General features: G+C 40.1%; 1 long non-coding RNA gene across 4 annotated transcripts in view; it reads right to left on the bottom strand.

Moving 5' to 3' along the window:
- The window catches only part of LOC103691511 (uncharacterized), a 46,506-nt gene that overhangs the window by 15,012 nt on the left and 5,836 nt on the right, over window positions 1–25,658 (bottom strand). For 3 of the 4 annotated variants that reach the window (XR_010064175.1, XR_005500779.2, XR_010064174.1), the window contains 2 exons: window positions 18,875–19,281; window positions 12,038–12,143 (listed from right to left, as the gene is read on the bottom strand). This is a non-coding gene — a long non-coding RNA (uncharacterized LOC103691511). Of the gene's footprint in view, window positions 1–12,037; window positions 12,144–18,874; window positions 19,282–20,538; window positions 23,856–25,658 lie in introns of those variants that run through there. The other variant, XR_010064176.1, reaches the window with a different exon arrangement.

Below are 25,658 nucleotides of genomic sequence, written 5' to 3' on the forward strand. Positions count from 1 at the left end.
CGGTAAAGGGGAAGGCTATAGGGGCAAGCATGGTTCTCCCTGGGAAAGAAAAATAAAATAGATTATGTGGGCGACCCAACTTCATGGCAGGTGAGGATGGGAGCAGGAGGAATCAGATTGGGGAGGGGAGTACAGTGGAGGGAGGGATTGATGGAATTGAGGGACTTTGGGGATGGTGTGGAAACTTCTGGGATCTATGACAGTGACCTTAGAGAGGACACTTGGTAATGGAGGATATAGGTATAAACTGGCTAGATTTTGTATCCAGGAAGGTTCCCAGTAGTGTGACTTAGTCACATTCAGTTGAGTTGTTGCCTGAAGATGTCCTGGGGAGATCTCCTAACATCCAGGCTGATGCTAGCACAGAACATCACTCTCTGAAACAGTGCACCCCCACTGCTGAAAACAACTTCTACACATCGGTAGAGCTGGTGCTGGTGGAGCCTTCACACTGACATTTTAATCTCTTTGCATGAGAAGGTACTCTGTAGGCTAAGGCAAGAGGCACCTGGACACCAACCCAGCCACAAAACTCTCCATCTATAACCTATCCTGTCTGCGAGATGTCCTGGGGCAATGGTGGCACAGAACTGGCCAACCAATGTTTGGTTCAACTCAAGACCCACATCAGGAGATGGAGCCAGTGCTATACATGGATGGACAGGGACCAAAGACTAGATAGTTCAGAGACCTAGGATAGAAGCAAACACAACTGGCAAGAAGAAAAAGAAGAGGAGGAGGATAAGAAGAAGAAGAAAAAGAAGAAGATGAAAAAGGAGAGGAGAAAAAGGGTAAGGAAGAAGAGGAGGGGGTAGAGGAGGAGGAAGAGGGTGAGGAGGGGGAAAAGAAAAACAAGAATAAAAGACAAAAGAAAAGAGAAGAAGAAATAATTCCTAACAATATACTGATATACTCAGATAGGTGATTGTCCAGTTGTTATCAAAGAAACTTCCTCCAACCATATAAAGGATCTCCATCAGTTCCCTCCCCCTTGGAGATGGGGGAACCCCATAGAAGATGGGGAGGAAAGACTGTAGGACTCGGAGTAGATAGAGGACACCAGGAGAACACAGCCCAGTGAATCAAATAATCAAGACTCCTATGAGTCCACAGAGACTGAAGTGGCAAGGATGGGGTCTGCATGGATCTTCACCAATCCTCTGCTGTGGAGAGTTTTTGGGGCTGCTTGGCAGGAATTTGACATTGGGCCAGGACAGGGAAGTAAGTTCACAGAGGAATCTGATTTTAGACTAGAACAAAGAAGTAGGCTTCAGGCAAGAATCTGACTTTGGGCTGGAACAGGAAGTACAGGAAGTACCTGCATCTTGGTCATCCTGATAAGCCCTTCGACACGGAGATCACGGGACTTTGGTTATTGCCTTGCTTGTTCCTTGACTACTAGTGTTTATTGTCTTGCTTGTTCCCTTAACCTAGAACTGACCTTATTACTTGCATTTAATTAAAATGTTATAAAAGCAGACTAGGAAAAAATAAACCCACCTCAGTCTCAGAACTGGCTAGGGCCATGCTTCAATGTTGTCTAATTGTCTTTTTTCTTTTTAACCCTCGCTCCTGTGCTGGGGAACCTGTTGACTGACTGAGCTGGCTTGGTCACTGTGCGTATATGTAATGGCTGTAGCTTGGTGTTTTAGTGGGACTCCTAGCAATGGAAGTGAGTGTATCTCTGCTTTTGCCTGCTTTTGAAACTTTTCCTTTTATTGAATTGCCTTGTCCAGCTTGGATATAAGGGCTTTCACATCCTACACAGACCAATCCATTGGAGCCATGGATTCCTTGACTGTGACTCACTCTTCCCAGGTGGCTATAATTGTATCAAGTTGGCCAACCCTAACAAGAACTCCTACCAAGAACACAGAAACTTATCAATTCCTTATAATAATAGAAGAGTCTCTCCAGACAGGAGCAATTTCCTATCATCCATCATCCTAAAACAGGTTAGACAGGAAGTAGTTCAAGAGCTTAGGGAAAGAAGGCTCATGCATATTTCTGAGGGAAGAATATTCTGGATTGAAGCTGTGTGGGAATTATGGTGTGCTCATATAGTATACATTAGACAACCTCTAGTGAGAGATAGGTAGGAACCAAGATAAAGATAAACAAATAAATGCTCACAAGGATCTGCATAGTTTGAGACCTATTTTTAGGAATTCTCTAATACAAATCCTACCTTTTTCCACGGTGCCTGCTCTCAGCTGGACAGGGGGTAATTTTAAAAGACCTGGCTCATGCATTTTAGGAAGGAACAATATAAGGGAGAGACATTTCTCTTCCTAAAGTCCAGAGAAGAGTTTGTGGGTAAAAGTAGGGAGGGAATAGTCCTGAAAGCAAATACAGAATCAAATGAAGGCAGAAGAAAAGAAAACCTGGAGTTGGTGCACAAAAAGCCAGCACTCACACACCAGAAAGAAATGACTGACATTTTTCCAGTGATCTTCATTTCCTCACCAAGAAATGAATGAACAACCAGACCTAAAATTGTGATATGATACAGATTGTGCTTGTTTGGGCTTGCTGATAGATTTGGATAACTTATGGTTCCTTGCCCGTGCCAGTCCCAGCTGAGGACTATTGTCTCACTGTAACAGCCAACAGCACTCCAGCTCTTCGATAAGCATCCAAGCTTTAGTTATAAAATGTGAAGTCGCCTTTCCTAAGTAATGTTTCAATGATGCTAAAGAGAAACACACAAGTTTAGAAGGGACAGTATCACTGATGAGTGAAGACTAGACCTAAAACATGTCTTAAAGAAGGGCTTTATAACAAAAAGAAAATAGTTGGTGAGATAGCTATTAGATGAAGATGCTTGTTGGCAAGTTTAACACCCTGAGTTCAAGTCCTGGGACCCACATGGTGGAGGAAGAGAACCAACTCATGCAACTTTTCTTCAAACACAGACAGCACAAGCATGCACAGACACACACACACACACACACACACACAATGAATTTTTAAAATTCTAAAACAGAAAAAATAATGATTTTGTAGAAAAAGGATCTGTAGGTGAAAATAAGCACAACAAAAACATATCTGTGTGTGTTGTGCAAGTTACAGTGTGAACTGTGAGGTTCATGGTGTGTGGTGTTTGGGATGTGGGGTGCTTTGTGTTGTGTCCAGTGTGGATTGTGGTGTAGAGTGTATGGTGTGCAATGTGCTGTATGCAATGTGTGGCATGTGGTATGCAGTATGTGATGTACTGTATGTGATTTTGTGGGATGTGCTTTACAGGATACAGTATTCACAGTTAGTATACAGTGTGTTGTGTGTGTGCTGTTCAGTGTATACTGTGTCTAGTGTCAAGTGAGTAGTACACAGTATGGGGTATGCAGTTTGCAGGTTGTGTGGTGTGCAATGTATTTTGTGAAGTGCATGTTGCATAAAATGTTCAAGTGGTGAACAGTGTGTGGTATACAGTATGTAGTATATATGGCATGCAGTGTGTGCTCTGCAGTGTGATATGTGGGTGTGCACTGAAGGTGTGCATGTGAATTTGGTGGTATGTGGTATATAGTATATGGTTGTGATGTAGGCTAAATGGCATGTCACATGCAGTATAGAGTTCCAGTGTACAATATGCAGTGTATGAAGTGTGTAGTGAGTGTTTTGGATAATGTGGTATGAGTATACAGTGTATGGTGTGTGCTAGATGCACTGCTTATATGTGTATACATAGTTTTTGTAAATACATATGTAAATATATGTGACTGCATATGAATATGTATGTGTGTATATGTTTGTTTGCATGTGTATGCATGTCTACATGTATATGTTTGTGTGTATACATGTACATGTATATATTTGTTTGTTGTGTACTTTGTATGTATGTGTACTCATGAGTATATTTCTGTGTGTATGTGTGTTTATGTGTATACCTATATGCACTATATTAGCATGTGTGAATGTGTATATTTAAGTTTGTATATACATGTATGTTTATGTGGTTTTGCCTATATATTTATCTGTGTTCATACATATATATTTCTGTTTGTACATGACTATATTTATGTTCATGTATTTACATGTGTATATTTATTTGTGTGTACATGTATAGATTTATGTGTGTGCACACATATGTTTATTTACATTTGTGTTTATACATGTGTATGTTTATGTGTGTATATGTACATTTCTGTGTTTGTGCATGCATATACATGTATAATTTGATATATGTTGTATATATGTATGTATATATTATATATGTATGTCTATATATGTATGTATACACAAAACACACATGTATACACACATAAACATACACATGCACACACAAACATAAATATACACATGTATACACAAACTTAAACATTCACATGTACACATTCTTGAGTATACACATTCATGGGCATATATATGTATACATGCAAACATAAATATACACATGTAAATGAAAGCATATGTACATATGTAATATAAAAATAGATGCACACATAAACATGCACATGAACACACAAACATAAAAATAGACATGCTCACACAAAACCTAAATATATGCATATACACACATAAACATACACGTATATACACAGAAAAATAGACATGTATTACATACACAAACATATACATTTACATAGACAAACATGCAGATAAATGTACACACAAACATAAACATACACATTTATACACAGAAATATACAGAAGTATACACATAAACATAAATGTGAACATACACAAATGCACACATGGACACATAAGAACATAAATACCCAGAAACATATGCATGTATGTGCATAAACCTAAATATATACATGTGTACAACAATGTAAATATGTCTACACATATATAAACATATATTTGTAACACACACAAAGATAAACATTTATATGTACAGACATAAATGTACATGTGCACAAACATGTATATATACACATATACATACTCATATATGCACACATAAATTTACACACATACAAAATATATACATTTAAGCACACATAAATTCACACATTTACATGCAAACATTAATACACAGCTGTTCAAACATATAATCACACATATGTACACGCACCTAAAACCATACACCTATACTCAATTTTTGGTGGCTCAGCATGCATGACTCTCTACAATCCTAAATGAACTAACACTTTGACTTCCTCAATGATCACTGTGAAGGGGATTCTATTCCTAGCTGTTTTTCAGTAGTGACAGTTGGTTAGATGATTGGGTGAATTAATTAACTTACCCACAGAACACATCAAGGGGTGACAGAGCAAAAATAAAACAGGCATCCCAACCGTTGTGTCATGCCCTTGACTGTCAGAGAATAATGAACAAGCTTATTTGGCTAATGTGTTTGGTGAGAGAGGAGCTGGAGATAAAACCGACAAGATGGATTGAAGAGTCTGTATTGCCCTGGCACAGCATTTGTCCTTCACTCTTCAGTGTGGAACTAATGAAAGATCGTGAGGAATTGGCTAGAGCAGGCTTTTTTATTTTTTTCATAAGAATACAGGAGGAATCTGAGTCAGGCCAAAGAGGCTGATTTACTAGCACTGGCTTATTACCTCGGATTTACTTTATAGCCCCTGCACAAGAACTGCATGTAAATGGCAGCTCTAGAAATGGTTGTCCCTAGGGCCTGTGGAGAATGAGGTTAGAGTACCAATACAGAGGAGGGAGAGAGCAGGAAGGTGGGTAGCTATGGACTCTCATGCTCTCAAATGCTTCTCGCTTTAGAGTGGATATTTAAAGCAAGCCCACATAGGGCGTGGGAAGACTGCTGAGATGGGAGAAGGCTATGGTGGGGCTATGGTCAACATTACAGGAAACACACATCGGCCCTTTATTAGTGGGTTCTGCCCCTGTGGGTAGAACCTAAAGCTTTAGCTCAAAACAGCAAACAGTGTTCCTAAATCACAACAGCCAAAGGGCAAGTTGATGGTTTCTGAGAGTTTAATCCCAAATATCTTCTTCAAAACTTTCAATCTACTAAGATTTTTGTTTTGAAACTGGGAAAGAAGCATAGTTGACGTCACAAGTATACAACTATGGGTGGGGTTTGACTAGAGCGTACACTAAGAAAGTTTAGTACCTATTGAATGGCACCATCTTGGGAGTTTGTGAAAACCTAGCTGGAGGAAAAGGCCACCCAGCACTTGCACTTAGGAACTATACCTTCCGCTAGTCTCTTTTGACCTTCCTCTTTCCTTCCTGGCTGCCAAGAGGCGAGCAGCGTCCCTCCACATGGCCTTTTCTCCATGTCTTGCACATCTACCTGTCTGAAAGCAATGGAGCCAGACGGCCATGGATAGAATAAAAAAAAAAAAAACCATAAGCTTAAGAAAACCCTTCCTTCTTTAAGTTGTTCTCATGCATATTTGGTCATGGCAAAGAAAAATCTAGCATACTCATGTTTAGCAGAAGGAGGAGCATAAGACTAGCAGTGGGGGCACACACTTTTAATCCCAGCACTCGGGAGGCAGAGGTGAACAGATCTCTATGAGCTCAAGGCCAGCCTCGTCTGCAGAGCTAGTTCCAGTACAGCCAAGGCTACACGAAGAAACCCGGGTGGGGAGGGAGGGCTGTAAGTACTGCAGATTAGTAAGTAGGTAGGTAGATGGACAGACAGACTGACAGATGTCATAACTGAGTATATGCATATATAGACAGGCAGGTAAAATGTTTACTGCATGCTTAGTCAATTTCCCAGTATCTAAAATGTGGGAGTTGCAATTTTGATGGGATTTCAAGAGTTAAAAGCTACATTTGAATTGTGATTTACATGGTTCATGTACCAGTAAATGGGAAAAGGAAAATGACTGAAGGCCCTGGTAATTGTTCCTAACATCTGGGTTTAGACTATTAATAGTTGTTCCTGAGCCTTGAATTGCACAGTATTTTACATTATTAAGCAGTCCAGTGAGAACTGGAATTTGGGACATAGCATTTTACTTAAATAATGAGAGCAAATACTTGATGGGCTGTGCTCCCTTCATAAGCAACAGTGTTTACAGCAGCCTCCACCGTGTGCATGGGATTCTGTTTTGCTTTTTGTTTTGTGTACTTGGATTATATTCGTGTTAGCAGTGTGCTGGTTAGTTTTAAGTCAACTTAAAATAAGCTAGGGTCACTGTAGAGGGAGGAACCCCAACTGAGAAAATGCCTCCGTAAGAGCAGGCTATGAGTGAGCCTGTAAGGGATTTTTTATTAAATGACTGATGGGGGAGGGCCAGGCCATCTGGGTTGGTAGTAGTGGGTTCTAAAAGAAAGCCCTGGGGAGCAAGCCACTAAGCAGCACCCCTCCATGTCCTCTGCATCAGCTCCTGCCTCCAGAGTCCTGCCCTGTTTAAGTTCCTGTCCTGACTTCCTTTGATATGGAAGTGTAAGTCAAATAAATCCTTTCCTCCCCAGATTTCTTTGGCCATAGTGTTTTATCACAGTAATAGTAACCCTGACATATATGGCATAAAAACTAACATTATAGTCCATAAAAATTAAGCTATACCAAATTGTAAATTTAAAAAGTAATTTATTAAAATTTCTGCGAAACTAAATCAAAATAGAAACACTTATTTATCGTATGCTATAAAAAGAACCTCACCTCTCTTCTCTAGGTAATTTATATTTTACTGTAGCATAAATGGAAATTCCAACAAAGAACTTTTCTACTGCTTGTAAAGTGTTTTGAGACAAAAGTTAAGTCTGCATATGTGCTCTAAAAATATTTTCACTTTTAAATCATTTCTCTCAGCATAAAGACAACTAAAGACTTTTTTAACTTGTATTTTTAGACTGTATAATGAGGTCATTATTTTCAGAGAATAATTCCTCTTTCCAATTGCCTGAAAGCACTCCCGTACTAATTTGATTTAGATTGGTGGAAAAAAACAATCATAGTCTCTTTTCAATTAAAAAACATATTTCATTTTCCAATACCTTCATTCTTTTCAATTTTTTCTCAAACTCATTACAAACTGAGCAATTTCAGCAGCACAAAAAAGCTATGGGAAGAAAACAGAACATGTCTTCCTGAGTCACATGATAGAGCACTGCCAAATTATTTTTGTAAGACTCAAGTATACCAATAAATGCAATGGTTGTTGCTATGTGGCTGAATAGAGAAATCAAAATGAAGCTTTAAATGACTGCACACCAAGATATAGCTTGTGAGGGCTACAAAATCAAAATATCTCCTACCGTTGGATATTTTTTATTGAAAGTATAATTTCAGGAGAAATCTAAATTGTCTTATTTTTAAATTTACTAGGCAAGTAAAATGTTGTGGCAGTTTATATTCTAAAGTGAAGAAAAACAAAAACTAATTCAAGTATAATTTTCAATTCTAAGAACTTCGTCTAGCGTGCGTGTGTGTGTGTGTGTGTGTGTGTGTGTGTGTGTATGTGCAGTTATTTCTCTTACTCTTGACCTTTCTAAATATTTAGAAAATCTATCATTATCTATGTTTTATAGGTGAAGGCTCAGAGGCAGAAAGGGAAACGTATTTGCCCAGGACCACAGCACTAGCCATGGGAAGGATAAGAATGTTAGCCCAACTGGAAAAAATTTCCTGAACAAAACACCAATGGCTTATGCTCTAAGATCAAGAATCGACAAATGGGATCTCATAAAACTGCAAAGCTTCTGTAAGGCAAAGGACACTGTGGTTAGGACAAAACGGCAACCAACAGATTGGGAAAAGATCTTTACCAATCCTACAACAGATAGAGGCCTTATATCCAAAATATACAAAGAACTCAAGAAGTTAGACCGCAGGGAAACAAATAACCCTATTAAAAATGGGGTTCAGAGCTAAACAAAGAATTCACAGCTGAGGAATGCCGAATGGCTGAGAAACACCTAAAGAAATGTTCAACATCTTTAGTCATAAGGGAAATGCAAATCAAAACAACCCTGAGATTTCACCTCACACCAGTGAGAATGGCTAAGATCAAAAACTCAGGTGACAGCAGATGCTGGCGAGGATGTGGAGAAAGAGGAACACTCCTCCATTGTTGGTGGGATTGCAGACTGGTAAAACCATTCTGGAAATCAGTCTGGAGGTTCCTCAGAAAATTGGACATTGAACTGCCTGAGGACCCAGCTATACCTCTCTTGGGCATATACCCAAAAGATTCCTCAACATACAAAAGAGACACGTGCTCCACTATGTTCATCGCAGCCTTATTTATAATAGCCAGAACCTGGAAAGAACCCAGATGCCCTTCAACAGAGGAATGGATACAGAAAATGTGGTACATCTACACAATGGAATATTACTCAGCTATCAAAAACAACGAGTTTATGAAATTTGTAGGCAAATGGTTGGAACTGGAAAATATCATCCTGAGTGAGCTAACCCAATCACAGAAAGACATACATGGTATGCACTCATTGATAAGTGGCTATTAGCCCAAATGCTTGAATTACCCTAGATCCCTAGAACAAACGAAACTCAAGACGGATGATCAAAATGTGAATGCTTCACTCCTTCTTTAAATGAGGAAAAAGAATACCCTTGGCTGGGAAGGGAGAAGCAAAGATTAAAACAGAGACTGAAGGAACACCCATTCAGAGCCTGCCCCACATGTGGCCCATACATATACAGCCACCCAATTAGACAAGATGGATGAAGCAAAGAAGTGCAGACCGACAGGAGCCGGATGTAGATCGCTCCTGAGAGACACAGCCAGAATACAGCAAATACAGAGGCGAATGCCAGCAGCAAACCACTGAACTGAGAATAGGTCCCCCGTTGAAGGAATCAGAGAAAGAACTGGAAGAGCTTGAAGGGGCTCGAGACCCCATATGTACAACAATGCCAAGCAACCAGAGCTTCCAGGGACTAAGCCACTACCTAAAGACTATACATGGACTGACCGTGGACTCTGACCTCATAGGTAGCAATGAATATCCTAGTAAGAGCACCAGTGGAAGGGGAAGCCCTGGGTCCTGCTAAGACTGAACCCCCAGTGAACTAGTCTATGGGGGGAGGGCGGCAATGGGGGGAGGGTTGGGAGGGGAACACCCATAAGGAAGGGGAGGGGGGAGGGGGATGTTTGCCCGGAAACCGGGAAAAGGAATAACACTCGAAATGTATATAAGAAATACTCAAGTTAATAAAAAAAAAAAAAAAAAAAAAAAAAGAATGTTAGCCCAGCTGTCAATCAAAAACCCTTCCTCACTGAAATGGAAATTCTTTTCCTTCTGTGCCATGGTTGCCTCAGCTCAATCATATTGATGTCGACTCTGGCAAGGATATAGGCAAAACTAAAAGGGGCATTCCTTATAAATGTTTTAGAGGGTATATTTGCAGAACCTATCATAGCTAAAAATGATTCCTCCTAGCAATTCAGATTAGGAACCCATACTCTATAAAGGTTGCTGCTGTTTATTTTAGGCCCCATACAAGGAAGTGGGTTTCGTCTCTGCATTTTCATGCACCCGTGTCATTAGTTATTCTTACTTCTTCCCATCGCCCACAGCTCTCCTTTCAGCCACCTCTTACCCCATCCACTTCCGCATTCTCCTTCAGCTATTCCTATCCTCTGCTTTCTCTTTACACAGCTTTCATTACCCTATTTTCTACTCACTTAAGATTGTTTCTTACCCTATAATGATTCCCTTTCTAGATGTATAACCTGTGTGTGTGTGTGTGTGTGTGCGTGCGCGTGTGCGCGTGTGTGTGTGTGTGCGTGCGTGTGTGCCTTTTCCATTATAAGGACTGTCTCTGCACTCTGACAATTGTTTTGCTATGTAGTAGCCTTTTCGTTTCAAACAATCCTTTTTGTTCGTTCTTGGGATTTTCTGTATTAGGACTCCTGTTCAAATAACCTTGCCTATACTAATATCTTGAAGTATTTTCTGTATGTCTTCTATGAGTGCTAAAATATTCTTGCCGTGCATAATTGTTTCATTGGAGCATGTAAGTCCCACGCTCCACTGCCAAAAAAAGAAGAGAGTCACAGGATGCTGAAGATGTAAGAAGTTGTAGGCAGATAATTTACTCTGGATGAGGCTGCCAATCAGACCACTAGCCGGGCAGATGCTGCCAGGCACAAGGCACACACAGGCACACTTAGGTAAACTCAGGCATACTCTTAGATTAGCACACAGACCACATGATGTAGGCACACAGGCCTACAGAAAGACCCACAGAGACTGTGGAAAAGGTAAAGAAAAAACTTTGGCCTCTGACCTCTGACCTCAAGGCCATGTTTACACAGAACCTACACAAAAGTGTCATTCTGCTAGAAAGAGTTATGTAGCAGATTTTATCACTGCTTACATTTGGGTTCCCTGAACAGCCAGTGTCAGCTATCTTGTGCTGCCTCAGAGACAGACACCACCCTCATCAGATGTCCATCTGGACCCACCCTAGATGCCATATCAACTGTCATCTGAACATAAACAGTCCCTTAGAGACCTCCGTTCCCAACAGGATATTATTCAAGATTGCAACCAAGAGAAGGGAACAACCTGAGGCAATTTCAATATGCTGTGTGTGTCACATCAAAATAAAAGATAGAGAGAGAGGTTATAGAGAAGTCCCTAAGATGTATCTATAAGAGTAAAATCAAACCAGAAAGCTAAAGGTGGCATGATCTCATTTATGTTGCTTTAGTGGAATGTAAATAGTTGATAAATAATGAAGGAATGATAGAAGGCAGCAAGCCTGGAGACGTTCTCTGCTTCCCCACCCATTGTCAAATTAGGCCCTGCAAAAAGATGAGAAGAGAGGGAGGAAGAAAAGAGGAAGAAGGGGAGGAGAGGAGGGAGGGAGGGAAAATGGAGCGGACATTCCTATTTTCCAATGCTAGTTTTACTTTGACTGTTGTAGCATGGTTTCTGGGTTTATTCATGAAATACTAGATGATGTCACGGGCCAAGCAACAAGAGTTAAAATGTCTGTGTCTTTCTTACGGGTTCATAAGAGTTCCGGTGTTCACAGAACACAGGTGGAACCCTTTTCACTGAACGTATCTAAAGGATCCTCTCACTGTCCGCTTACAGCCCTGAGCACCCACAGGTAACAGTCATTTTTCTCCACAACTGATTCCAGTAGGAAGTCAACTTCAACACTTACCAAGCACTCACTGACTGATATGATCCAGACTCTCCTGCGTGTTGTCAGGGTAGAAAGATGAACTAAATTAGAAACAGCTCCTTCTGGAGTAGGGCAGCCAGTGTGTCTGTGTAGAGGAGGATGCTGAGTATCAACACACATGTAAAGTAACATCACTTAAATACAAATTGGTAGATGGGATTTGAATCGTATAAAAAAGGTAAAAATTCATCAAAGAAATTCATAAGTCCTGGAATCAAGGAGTTTTCCATAATAAATTCTGAACTCAATTGTGCATTTAATTGCACTTGTTGGTTTTTCTTTTTCTTTTTCCCTTTAGTTTCCTTAGCTTTTGCACTTGACAGCCCAAGGATACATGCTTAAATATACATGACTTATGAAAACATTTTAAAGGTTCCTACACACTTTATTTTTCTCATTTATTATTAACTGTACTTTTTATTGGATATTTTATTTATTTACATTTCAAATGCTCTCCCCTTTCCCAGTTTCCCCTCCAGAAATACTCTATCCCATCCTCCTCCCACCTGCTTCTATGAGGGTGCTCCCCCACCAACCCAGCCACTCCCTTCTGCCCCCCCTGCCCTGGCATTTCCCTACACCAATTCATCAATCCTTGCCAGGACCAAGGGCTTCTCCTCCCATTGATGCCAGACAATGCCATCCTCTGCTACATATGCAGCTGGAACCATGGGTCCCTCTATGTGTACTCATTGGTTGGTGGTTTAGTCTCTGGGAGCTCTGAAGTAGTGTGGTTGATTGATATTGTTGTTCTTCCTATGGGTTACAAACCCCTTCAGGTCATTTAGTCCTTTCTCTAACTCCTCCATTGAGGACCCCGTGCTCAGTCCAATGGTTGGCTGCTAGCATCAGCCTCTATATTTGTCAGGCTCTGGCAGAGCCCCTCAGAAGACAGCTATATCAGGCCCCTGTCAGCAAGCACTTTTTGTCTGAGTTTTGTAGATGTGTGTATATGGGCTGGATTTCCAGGTGGGGCAGACTCTGAATGGCCATTCCTTCAATCCCTGCTCCAAAATTAGTCTTCCTATCTCCTCCTATTAATATTTTGTTCCCCCCTTCTAAGAAGGACTGAAGCAGCTGCACTTTGATCATCCTTGAGCTTCATGTGATTTGAGGATTGTATCATTGGTGTAATCCGAGCTTTTGGGCTAATATTCATTTATCGGTGAATGCATACCACATGTGTTCTTTTGTGATTGGATTACCTCAATCAGGATGATATTGTCTAATCCATTCATTAAGAATTCCTAAGAATTTCATGAAGTCATTGTTTCTAATAGCTAAGTAGTACTCCATTGTGTAGATGTACCACATTTTCTGTATTAATTCCTCTGTTGAAGGACATCTGGATTCTTTCCAGCTTCTGGCTATTATAAATAAGGCTGCTATTATATGTTGGAGCATCTTTTGGATCTATGCCCAGGAGTGGTATAGCTGGGTCCTCAGGAAGTACTACGTCCATTTTTCTGAGGAACTGCCAGATTCATTTCCAGACTGGTTGTACCAGTTTGCAGGAATGTTCCTTTCTCAACGTCCTCGCCAGCATCTGCTATTGCCTGAGTATTTGATCGTAGCCATTCTCACTGGTGTAAGGTGGAGTCTCAGGGTTGTTTTGATTTGCATTTCCTGATGACTAAGGATGTTGAACATTGCTTTAGGTACTTCTCAGCCATTCGGCATTCCTCAGTTGAGAATTCTTTGTTTAGCTCTGTACCCCATTTTCAATAGGGTTTTTTGGTTCTCTGTTGTCTAACTTCATGATTTCTTTGTATATATTAGATATTAGTCCTCTACTGCATGTATGATTGGTAAAGATGTTTTCCCAATCTGTCGTTGCCATTTTGTCCTATTGACAGTGTCCTTTGCCTTATAGAGGCTTTGCAACTTTATGAGATCCCATTTTTCAATTCTTGATCTTAGAGCATAAGCCATTGGTGTTCTGTTCAGGAAATTTTCCCCTGTGCCCATGTGTCTCAGGCTCTTCGCCACTTTTTCTTCTATTCGTTTCATTTTATCTGGTTTTATGTGGAGGTCTTTGACCCACTTGGACTTGACCTTTGTACACGGAGATAAGATGCATCGATCTGCATTCTTCTACTGGTGACCTCCAGTTAAACCAGCACCATTTGTATAAACTGCTGTCTAATTTCCTCTGGATGGTTTTAGCTCCTTTGTCAAAGATCAAGTGACCATAGGTGTGTGGGTTCATTTCTGGGTTTTCAATTCTATTCCACTGATCTATCTGCCTATCTCTGTACCAATACCATGCAGTTTCTGTCACAATTGCTCTGTAAACAGCTTGAGGTGAGGGATGGAGATTCCCCTGGAAGTCCTTTTATTGTTGAGAATAGTTTTTGCTATCCTGGGTTATTTGTTATTCCAAATGAATTTGCAAATTGCTCTTTCTAACTCTGAAGAATTGACTTGGAATTTTGATGAAAGTTACATTAAATCTGTAGATTGCTTTCAGTAAGATGGCCATTTTTACTCTATTAATCCTGCCAACCCATGATCATGGGACCTATTCCCATCTTCTGAGATTTTCTTCAATTTCTTTCTTCAGCGACTTGAAGTTCTTGTCATACAGATCTTTCACTTGCACGGTTAGAGTCTCACCAAGGTATTTTATATTATTTGTGACTATTGTGAAGGGTGTCATTTCCTTAATGTCTTTCTCCACCTGTTTATTCTTTAAATAGAGGAAGGCTACTGATTTGAGTTAATTTTATATCCAGCCATGTTGCTGAAGTTGTTTATCAGGTTTAGTAGTTCTCTGGTGTAATGTTTGGAGTGACTTAAGTACACTATCATATCTGCAATGAGTGATATTTTGGCTTCTTCCTTTCCAATTTGTATCCCTTTGACCTCCTTTTGCTGTTTCATTGCTCTAGCTAGGACTTCGAGTACTATATTTAATACAGAGGGAGAGAGTGAGCAGCCTTGTCTATTCCCTGATTTTAGTGGGATTGCTTCAAGTTTCTCTCCCTTTCATTTGATGTTGACTACTAGTTTGCTGTATATTGCTTTTACTGTATTTAGATATGGACCTTGAATTCCTGATCTTTCCAAGACTTTTACCATAAAGGGATGTTGAATTTTGTCAAGTGCTTTCTCGTCATCTAATGAGATGATCATGTGGGTTTTTTTCTTTGAGTTTGTTTATACAATAAATTACATTGATGGATTTCTGTGTATTAAACCACCCCAGCATCCCTGGGAAGAAGCCTATTTCATCATGATGGATGATGGTTTTGATGTGTTCTTGGATTTTGTTTCAAAGAATTATAGTGAGTATTTTTTATCAATTGGATAAAAAATTGGATATCAATTGGATAGGAAATTGGTCTGAAGTTATATTTCATTGTTGGGTCTTTATGTGGTTTAGGTATAAGCATAATTGTTTCTTAGAATGAATTGAGTAATGTTCCTTCTGTTTCTATTTTGTGGAATAGTTTGAAGAGTATTGGTATTAGAGACCTTCTTTGAATGTCTAATAGTATTCTCCACTAAACCCATCTAGTCCTGGGCTTTTTTTGGTTGGGTGACTTTTAATAACTGCTTCTATTTCTTTAGAGGTTATGGGACTGTTTAGATGGTTTATCTGATCCTGATTTAACTTTAGTACTGAAATGTTCCATTTCATCCAGATTTTCCAGTTTTGTTGAGTATAGGCTTTTGTAGTAGGATCTAATAACTTTTTGGATTTCCTCGAATTCTGTTTCTATGTCTCCCTTTTTCATTTCTGATTTTATTAATTTGGATACTGACTCTGTGCCCTCTGTTAGTCTAGCTAAGGATTTATCTATCTTACTGATTTTCTCAAAAGACTGCTCTTGGTTTTGTTGATTCTTTGTATAGTTCTTTTTGTTTCTAATTGGTTGATTTCAGCCCTGAGTTTGATTATTTCCTGCCTGCTACTCCTCTTGGGTGTATTTGCCTCTTTTTGTTCTAGAACTTCTAGGTGTGCTGTCAAGCTGCTAGTGTATGCTCTCTCCAGTTTTTTTTTGTTTGTTTGTTTGTTTGTTTGTTTTTGGAGGCACTCAGAGCTATGAGTTTTCCTCTTAGCACTGCTTTCATTGTGCCCCATAAGTTTGGGTATATTGTGCCTTCATTTTCCTTAAATTCTAAAAAATCTTAAATTTCTTTATTTCTTCCTTGACCAAATTATCATTAAATAGAGCATTGTTCAACTTCCATGTGTATGTGGGCTTTCTGTCGTTATTATTGTTATTGAAGACCAGTCTTAGTCTGTGGTTATCTGAAAGGATACATGAGATTATTTCAATCTTCTTGTATCTGTTGGGGCCAGTTTTGTGACTGATTATATGGTCAGTTTTGGAAAAGGTACCATGAGTTGCTGAGAAGAAGATATATTCTTATGTTTTAAGATGAAATGTTTTATATATGTATGTATGTATATATATATGTGTGTGTGTGTGTGTGTGTGTGTGTGTGTGTGTGTGTGTGTGTGTGTGTTAAATCCATTTGGTTCATAACTTTTGATAGCTTCATTGTGCCTGTTTAGTTTCTGTTTCCATGATCTGTCCATTGATGAGAGTGGGGTGTTAAAGTCTCCCACTATTGTTCCATGAGTTGCTATGTGTGCTTTGAGCTTTACTAAAGTTTCTTTTATGAATGTGGGTGCCCTTCCATTTGGAGTACAGATTATCAGAATTAAGAGAGTTCAGTTTAGTAAGTGTTTCTTTGATGAGTGTGAAGTGTCCTTGCTTATCTTTTTTGATAACTTTTGGTTGAAAGTCAATTTTTTTTCAATATTAGAATGGCTATTCCAGCTTGTTTCTTGGGACCATTAGCTTGGACTTTTTTTTTCCAACCTTTTACCCTGAGGTAGTATCTATCTTTTTCACTGAGGGGCATTTTCTGTATGCAGCAAAATGCAGGGTCTTGTTTACATGTCCAGTCTCTTAATCTCTGTCTTTTTATTAGAGAATTGAATCCATTGATGTTAGGAAGAGTGGTCGTTTCCTGTTATTTTTGTTGTTAGAGGTGGAATTATGTTTCTGTGGGTATCTTCTTTTGGGTTGGTCGAGAGAAGATTAATTTCTTGCTTTTTCTAGGGTGTAGTTTCCCTCCTTGTGTTGGAGTTTTCCATCCATTATCCTTTGTAGGGCTGGATTTGTAGAAAGATATTGTGGAAATTTGGTTTTGTTATGAAATATCTTGGTTTCTCCATCTATGTTATTGAGAGTTTTGCTGAATATAGTAGCCTGGGCTGTCATTTGTGTTCTCTTAGGGTCTGTATGACATCTGCCGAGGATCTTCTGTCTTTCATAGTCTCTGGTGAGAAGTCTGGTATAATTCTGATAGGTCTGCCTTTATATGTTACTTGACCTTTATCCCTTACTGCTTTTAAAATTATTTCCTTGTTTTGTGCATTTAATGTTTTGATTATTATGTGACAGGAAGAATTTCTTTTCTGGTCCAGTCTATTTGGAATTCTGCAGGCTTCTTGTATGTTTATGGGCATCTCTTTTTTTAGGTTAGAGACATTTTCTTCTATAATTTTGTTGAAGATATTTATTGGCCCTTTAATTTGGGATTCTTCGCTCTCTTCTATACCTATTATCCTTAGGTTTGGTCTTCTCATTGTGTCCTATATTTCCTGATGTTCTGGGTTAGGAGCCTTTTGCATTGTGCATTTTCTTTGACTGTTGTGTCAATGTTTTCTATGGTATCTTCTGCATCTGAGATTCTCTCTTCAGTCTCTGTATTCTGTTGGTGATGGGTGATGCTTGCATCTATGACTCCTGATCTCTTATGTTTTATATCTCCAGATATTTCTTTCTTTGTTATTTTTTGTTGTTTCAATTTCCATTTTTAAATCCTGGATGATTTTGTTTAATTCCTTCACCTGTTTGGTTGTGTTTTCCTGTAATTCTTTAAGGGATTTTTGTGTTTCCTCTGAAGAGCTTCTACTTGTTTACCTGTGTTCTCCTGTATTTCTTTGAGGGAGTTATGTCCTTCTTAAAGTCCTCTGTCATCATCATGAGATGTGATTTTAAATCTGAATCTTGCTTTTCCAATGTGTTGGGGTATCCAGGACTTGCTGTAGTGGAGGAACTGGGTTCTGATGATGCCAAGTAGCCTTGGTTTCTTTTGCTTAGGTTCTTGTGTTTGCCTCTTGCCATCTGGTTATCTCTGGTGTTAGTGATCTTGCTGTCTCTGACTGGAACCTGTTCCTCCTGTGAGCCTGTGAGCATGTGAGCCTGTGAACTTAGGAGTGTCAGTGCTCCTGGGAGACCAGCTCTCTCTCTCTCTCTCTCTCTCTCTCTCTCTCTCTCTCTCTCTCTCTGCAGGATTTGGATCCAGAGAGCTGTGCTACAGGGTTAACTGTGGGGCACAGATGGAGACCAGAAGGATATTGTCCCCAGTTGCTCTGAGGTTCCTGAGACCTGTGGTCTCCTGGCAGGTTCCTCTTTGGCCAATTATTGGAACAAAAGTGTTTACCTCACCTATGAACTTAAAAGTACAGCACTCCTGGGAAACCAGCTCTCTCTGGGCAGTATTTGGGTCCAGAAAGCTATGCCACAATGTTAACTCTGGAGTGCAGATGGAGACCCTTTGTTTATTTTTCAATAATATTTTTTGAAATCTCACTGGCTCAAACACATTTTTATTATTGGTTATTTTGTTTACAATTCAAATGTTGCCCCCCTTCCTGATTACCCCTCTGCAAGCTCCCTATCCCTTTTCCCTTCCCCCTGCCTCTAAGAGGGGTGCTCCCCCACTCACCCACCCACCTCACCACCTAAGCATCCTCCTGTATTGTGGCATCGAGTCTTCACAAGGCCTTACCTCCCCCTGATGCAAGATGAGGCAGTCCTCTGCCACATCTACAGTTGGAACCATGGAGTCCCTCCATGAGTTTCTTTTGTTGGTGTTTTTGTCCCTTGGAGTTCTGGGGAGTCTGGTTAGTTGATATTTTTGTTCTTCCTATGGGGTTGCAATCCTCTTCAGCTCCTTTAGTCTTTCCCCTAACTCTTCCCTTGGGGTTGCCCCTGCCCAGTCCTATGGTTGGCTAAGAGCATCTGTATTCGTAGTGGTCAGGCTCTGGCACAGCTTCTCAGGTAACCATGATACCAGGCTCCTGTCAGGAAGTGTTTCTTCACATCAGCAATAGTGTTTGGGTTTGGCATCTGCAGGTGGGGCAGTCTCAAGATGGCCTTTCCTTCAGTCTCTGTTCCACATAGTCTCTGTATTTTCTTTAGACAGAAACAATTCTGGGTTAAAATTTTTGAGATGGGTTTGTGGCCCCAACCTTCAACTGGGTACTGTGTCTACTGGATACAGTCTCTACAGGTTCTATCTCCCCTGTGTTAGGCATTTTGGCTAACGTCATCCCTGTTCAGTCCTTGGAGCCTCTTAACTTCCCTGGCATCTGGGACTTTCTAGTGGCTAACCCCATTTCCCATCCTCCATCACTATACACCTCCATTCAATTTCCTGACTGTCTGAACTTCTCCATCTCTTTCCACACCTCATCCAACCCCCCCCCCACTTTTCTTGTGTGCTATATGATCAAGTAGAAAGCACATAAAATTAGACATGCCTAAATCTGCTTGCTGGCCAGAGCTGGACATCCTGTTTGTTTTTCAAACGGTGTCTCACTATGCTGCCCAAGCTCTCCCAGAACGCTTATGCTCAGGAGTTCTTCTTGCTTCAGCCTGTTGATCAGCTAGACCCTCAGTCGTGTCCCAGCATCCTGCTGACACCATTCTTTCTAAAAGGATGTTTTGTGTGTGTATGAATGTTTACATGTATGTATGTGTACCATGCGCATGCCTCCTTTGCTCACCGGAAGAGGGAATTGTATCCTTTGGAACCGAACTTAGGTTCTGAGCTACCATGTGGGTGCTCACAATCAAACCCAGGTCTTCCTTAAGAACACTAAGTACTCTTAACTGCTAAGCTATCTCTTCAGCTCTCTGAACATTCTTTGTTTCTCAATGTTGTCTGATTATTAATCATTTTTGGCTCAATCATTTTAGCTATGCTTAATTTCTTTTTTAAAAAAGATTTATCTATTTATTTGTTTACTTATTTACTTATTATCTGTAAGTACACTGTAGCTGTCTTCAGAGACACCAGAAGAGGGCGTCAGATCTCATTACAGATGGTTATGAGCCACCATGTGGTTGCTGAGATTTGAACTCAGGACCTCTGGTAAGGCAGTCAGTGCTCCTAACCACTGAGCCATCTCTCCAGCCCATCTAGGCTTAGTTTCTTGAAAAGCCCGCTTCTGGCAATCCAAAACTAGAACTGACGGGGCTGGCAGCCCAGAAATGCTAACTGTCACAAATAAAAGGCAAAGAGGCAAGATGAAGAAATGAGGAGCACAGGGAGAAAGACAGATGCAGAGCACTCAGCAAGTTCTCGGCCAGGCTTCAGATGCCAGTGCAGAAGGAAGCAAGGGCTACCCAGGAGTGGCCACTCCCACCTGAATTCCAGTGCACACTCACCAAGTTGCAAACTCATCGTCATATTCAAGCAGTGAGGATCTTATTTAAGATGTAGCAAATGGAGATCCAAAGACTTTAGTAGATTTCCAAGTTACTAGAAAATGTTGCATGGGTGCCTTGATAACAGTTACATCACAAAAGGAAGCATAACAGTCTTGATTATTGACGCATGTTTATAATAAGGAATATTCAAATATTATTAAGCTTTCCTGAAATTAAATAAGATATTAAGAAAAATCTAATTCAGCAGACCTTGGGAGTTTTTATTTTTAAGTCCAATCAGTTCTGAAGCTGAGAGTGCTGGAGAGAACGGAGATTTTGATCCAAGAATTGTAAACTCATGCTAAATGTAATATCTCTCAGGTATTTTAATTTGGACATTTGAAATTCTCAGTGAATGTCTGTGAATAATATTTGCTGATGTTAAAAAAAAATACTAAATGAGTTAGGCCTAATGGCATAAGCCTGTGATTGCCAGATACTCAGAAAGTTGGCAAGGTTGAATTTCAAGCGAGCCTGGGAAAGTTATTGAGGCCTTTTCCCAAATCAATTTCAAAGCAGATCAAGAGCCAGAGCTGTGGCTGTAACTCAGTGCTTATGTGCTTTTCTAGCACACACCAGGCCCTGGTTTGATTCCCAGCACCACAAAACAACAACGGTAACAGCAATATAATATCTCACATAACACAGAAGGAACACCCATTCAGAGCCTGCCCCACATGTGGCCCATACATATACAGCCACCCAATTAGACAAGATAGATGAAGCAAAGAAGTGCAGGCAGACAGGAGCCGGATGTAGATCTCTCCTGAGAGACACAGCCAGAATACAGCAAATACAGAGGCGAATGCCAGCAGCAAACCACTGAACTGAGAATAGGACCCCCGTTGAAGGAATCAGAGAAAGAACTGGAAGACCTTGAAGGGGCTTGAGACCCCTTATGAACAACAATGCCAAGCAACCAGAGCTTCCAGGGACTAAGCCACTACCTAAATACTATACATGGACTGACCCTGGACTCTGACCTCATAGGTAGCAATGAATAGCCTAGTAAGAGCACCAGTGGAATGGAAAGCCCTGGGTCCTGCTAAGACTGAACCCCCAGTGAACGTGATTGTTGGGGGGAGGGCGGCAATGGGGAAAGGATGGGGAGGGGAACACCCATAAAGAAGGGGAAGGGGAGGGATTAGGGGGATGTTTGCCTGGAAACCGGGAAAGGGAATAACACTCGAAATGTAAATAAGAAATACTCAAGTTAATTTAAAAAAATAATAATATCTCACATATATCTACGTACAGTAATATAGTTTAGTAATCATACCTCATGGTTGAGATGCAACATTAATACATTTTACATTATTGCCCAATTGGGGTTTTTTGGTTGGTTGGTTGGTTGGTTGGTTGGTTGGTTTTATTTTTAGAATGGCATGCTAAATTTTGCCACTAGGTGGCTCTTCTTATAGTCAACCAGGTGAATGGCTCAAATGTTTTGCCATGGAGAATATGTGATTCCTTTAAAGATCTTTTTAAGGGGCTGGAGAGATGGCTCAGGGGTTAAGAGCACTGACTGTTCTTCCAGAGGTCCTGAGTTCAATTCCCAGCAACCACATGGTGGCTCACAACCATCTGTAATGGGATCCAATGCTTTCTTCTCTGTGTCTGAAGGCAGCTACAGTGTACTTATACATGATAAATAAATAAATCTTTAAAGATCTTTTTAAAATAAATAGCAGTGGAATAAAATCAGTTGAAGAAAATGGGGGAAACTAAGTTCTGTGTGGTGTGTGTGTGTGTGTGTGTGTGTGTGTGTGTGTGTGCGCGCGCGCATATATAAGAGACAGGAAGGCTCTTAGCATAACATCTCTTAGGAGATGGTCATGCTCTCATGAGAGCAGGAATATTAGGAATATTATAGAAAGGAAAGGGATCAACAAGGGGATACAGAGGAGACGGGGAAGAGGACAAATAACAACAAAGTAAGGAAGTGCTGTCCTAAACTCCATTACTTTCTATGCTAATTTAAGAAGGCTAATCCACAGGAGAGGCCTCCACACTCCTGATACCTATGTAGAATGCAGGAAAGGCAGCTCCACAGCAGAGGCTGTCTAGAGTGGGGCCTCACCACTTACCAGGGAAACCTGGATTATTTCTCCTGGATTTCTCACTCTGCTTTCAGTGTCTGAAGCAGGTTGGCATTTGAAGTTGTTCAAGAAACAGCTCTGCTAGCATTTGAGGGAACAGAACAGACATTTATCCCAACAGGATATTCTTTCCCTAAAGTAAATAGTAGAGTTGAGCCCTGAAGGTCTTCATTTAACTGCAGCAACAACTGGGCATGGTAGCTCACACCTTTAATCCTAGTACTCAGGAGGCAGAGGCAAGTGGACCTCTGTGAGTTCACTGCCACCCCAAGACAGCTGGGGCTATGTAGAGAGATCCTGTTTGAAAAGTAATAATAAATAAGATATATAAACCCAGCACCCATGCTGGCTGGCTGGGCCCCAGTAGTGGCTGTGCTTGCTGCTGTAATCTGCATCAGCTTGGGTAGAATACTTAATTTGCTTAGACTCCCTCAAACGGGAAGTGAATATAACAGAAGGTCACTGTGAAGATAAAAGTAGTCAGCATAAGTGAAGCTCGTAGAGAAGTTGCTGTGTTTAAGTACTTTGTGTATAAGGGAAGAATGCCCACATATACGTGGAAATTGAACAATGCTCTACTCAATGATAACCTAGTCAAGGAAGAAATAAAGAAAGAAATTAAAAACTTTTTAGAATTTAACGAAAATGAAGATACAACATACTCAAACTTATGGGACACAATGAAAGCTGTGCTAAGAGGAAAACTCATAGCACTGTGTGCCTGCAGAAAGAAACAAGAAAGAGCATATGTCAGCAGCTTGACAGCACACCTAAAAGCTCTAGAGCAAAAAGAAGCAAATACACCCAGAAGGAATAGAAGGCAGGAAATAATTAAACTCAGAGCGGAAATCAACAAAGTAGAAACAAAAAGGACCATAGAAAGAATCAACAGAACCAAAAGTTGGTTCTTTGAGAAAATCAACAAGATAGATAAACCCTTAGCCAGACTAACGAGAGGACACAGAGAGTGTGTCCAAATAAACAAAATCAGAAATGAAAAGGGAGACATACCTACAGATTCAGAGGAAATTCAAAAAATCATCAGATCTTACTATAAAAGCCTATATTCAACAAAACTTGAAAATCTACAGGAAATGGACAATTTCCTAGACAGATACCAGGTACCGAAGTTAAATCAGGAACAGATAAACCAGTTAAACAACCCCATAACTCCTAAGGAAATAGAAGCAGTCATTAAAGGTCTCCCAACCAAAAAGAGCCCAGGTCCAGACGGGTTTAGTGCAGAATTCTATCAAACCTTCATAGAAGACCTCATACCAATATTATCCAAACTATTCCACAAAATTGAAACAGATGGATCACTCCCGAATTCCTTCGATGAAGCCACAATTACTCTTCTACCTAAACCACACAAAGACCCAACAAAGAAAGAGAACTTCAGACCAATTTCCCTTATGAATATCTACGCAAAAATACTCAATAAAATTCTGGCAAACTGAATCCAAGAGCACATCAAAACAATCATCCACCATGATCAAGTAGGCTTCATCCCAGGCATGCAGGGATGGTTTAATATACGGAAAACCATCAACGTGATCCATTATATAAACAAACTGAAAGAACAAAACCACACGATCATTTCATTAGATGCTGAGAAAGCATTTGACAAAATTCAACACCCCTTCATGATAAAAGTCCTGGAAAGAATAGGAATTCAAGGCCCATACCTAAACATAGTAAAAGCCATATACAGCAAACCAGTTGCTAACATTAAACTAAATGGAGAGAAACTTGAAGCAATCCCACTAAAATCAGGGACTAGACAAGGCTGCCCACTCTCTCCCTACTTATTCAATATAGTTCTTGAAGTTCTAGCCAGAGCAATCAGACAACAAAAGGAGGTCAAGGGGATACAGATCGGAAAAGAAGAAGTCAAAATATCACTATTTGCAGATGATATGATAGTTTATTTAAGTGATCCCAAAAGTTCCACCAGAGAACTACTAAAGCTGATAAACAACTTCAGCAAAGTGGCTGGGTATAAAATTAACTCAAATAAATCAGTAGCCTTCCTCTACACAAAAGAGAAACAAGCCAAGAAAGAAATTAGGGAAACGACACCCTTCATAATAGACCCAAATAATATAAAGGACCTCGGTGTGACTTTAACCAAGCAAGTAAAAGATCTGTACAATAAGAACTTCAAGACACTGAAGAAAGAAATTGAAGAAGACCTCAGAAGATGGAAAGATCTCCCATGCTCATGGATTGGCAGGATTAATATAGTAAAAATGGCCATTTTACCAAAAGCAATCTACAGATTCAATGCAATCCCCATCAAAATACCAATCCAATTCTTCAAAGAGTTAGACAGAACAATTTGCAAATTCATCTGGAATAACAAAAAAACCCAGGATAGCTAAAACTATCCTCAACAATAAAAGGACTTCAGGGGGAATCACTATCCCTGAACTCAAGCAGTATTACAGAGCAATAGTGATAAAAACTGCATGGTATTGGTACAGAGACAGACAGATAGACCAATGGAATAGAATTGAAGACCCAGAAATGAACCCACACACCTATGGTCACTTGATTTTTGACAAAGGAGCCAAAACCATCCAATGGAAAAAAGATAGCATTTTCAGCAAATGGTGCTAGTTCAACTGGAGGTCAACACATAGAAGAATGCAGATTGATCCATGCTTATCACCCTGTACAAAGCTTAAGTCCAAGTGGATCAAGGACCTCCACATCAAACCTGATACACTCAAACTAATAGAAGTAAAACTAGGGAAGCATCTGGAACACATGGGCACTGGAAAAAGTTTCCTGAACAAAACACCAATGGCTTATGCTCTAAGATCAAGAATCGACAAATGGGATCTCATAAAACTGCAAAGCTTCTGTAAGGCAAAGGACACTGTGGTTAGCACAAATCGGCAACCAACAGATTGGGAAAAGATCTTTACCAATCCTACAACAGATAGAGGCCTTATATCCAAAATATACAAAGAA

Source organism: Rattus norvegicus, chromosome 2 (genome assembly GCF_036323735.1).
Source record: "Rattus norvegicus strain BN/NHsdMcwi chromosome 2, GRCr8, whole genome shotgun sequence".
NCBI lineage: Eukaryota > Metazoa > Chordata > Mammalia > Rodentia > Muridae > Rattus > Rattus norvegicus.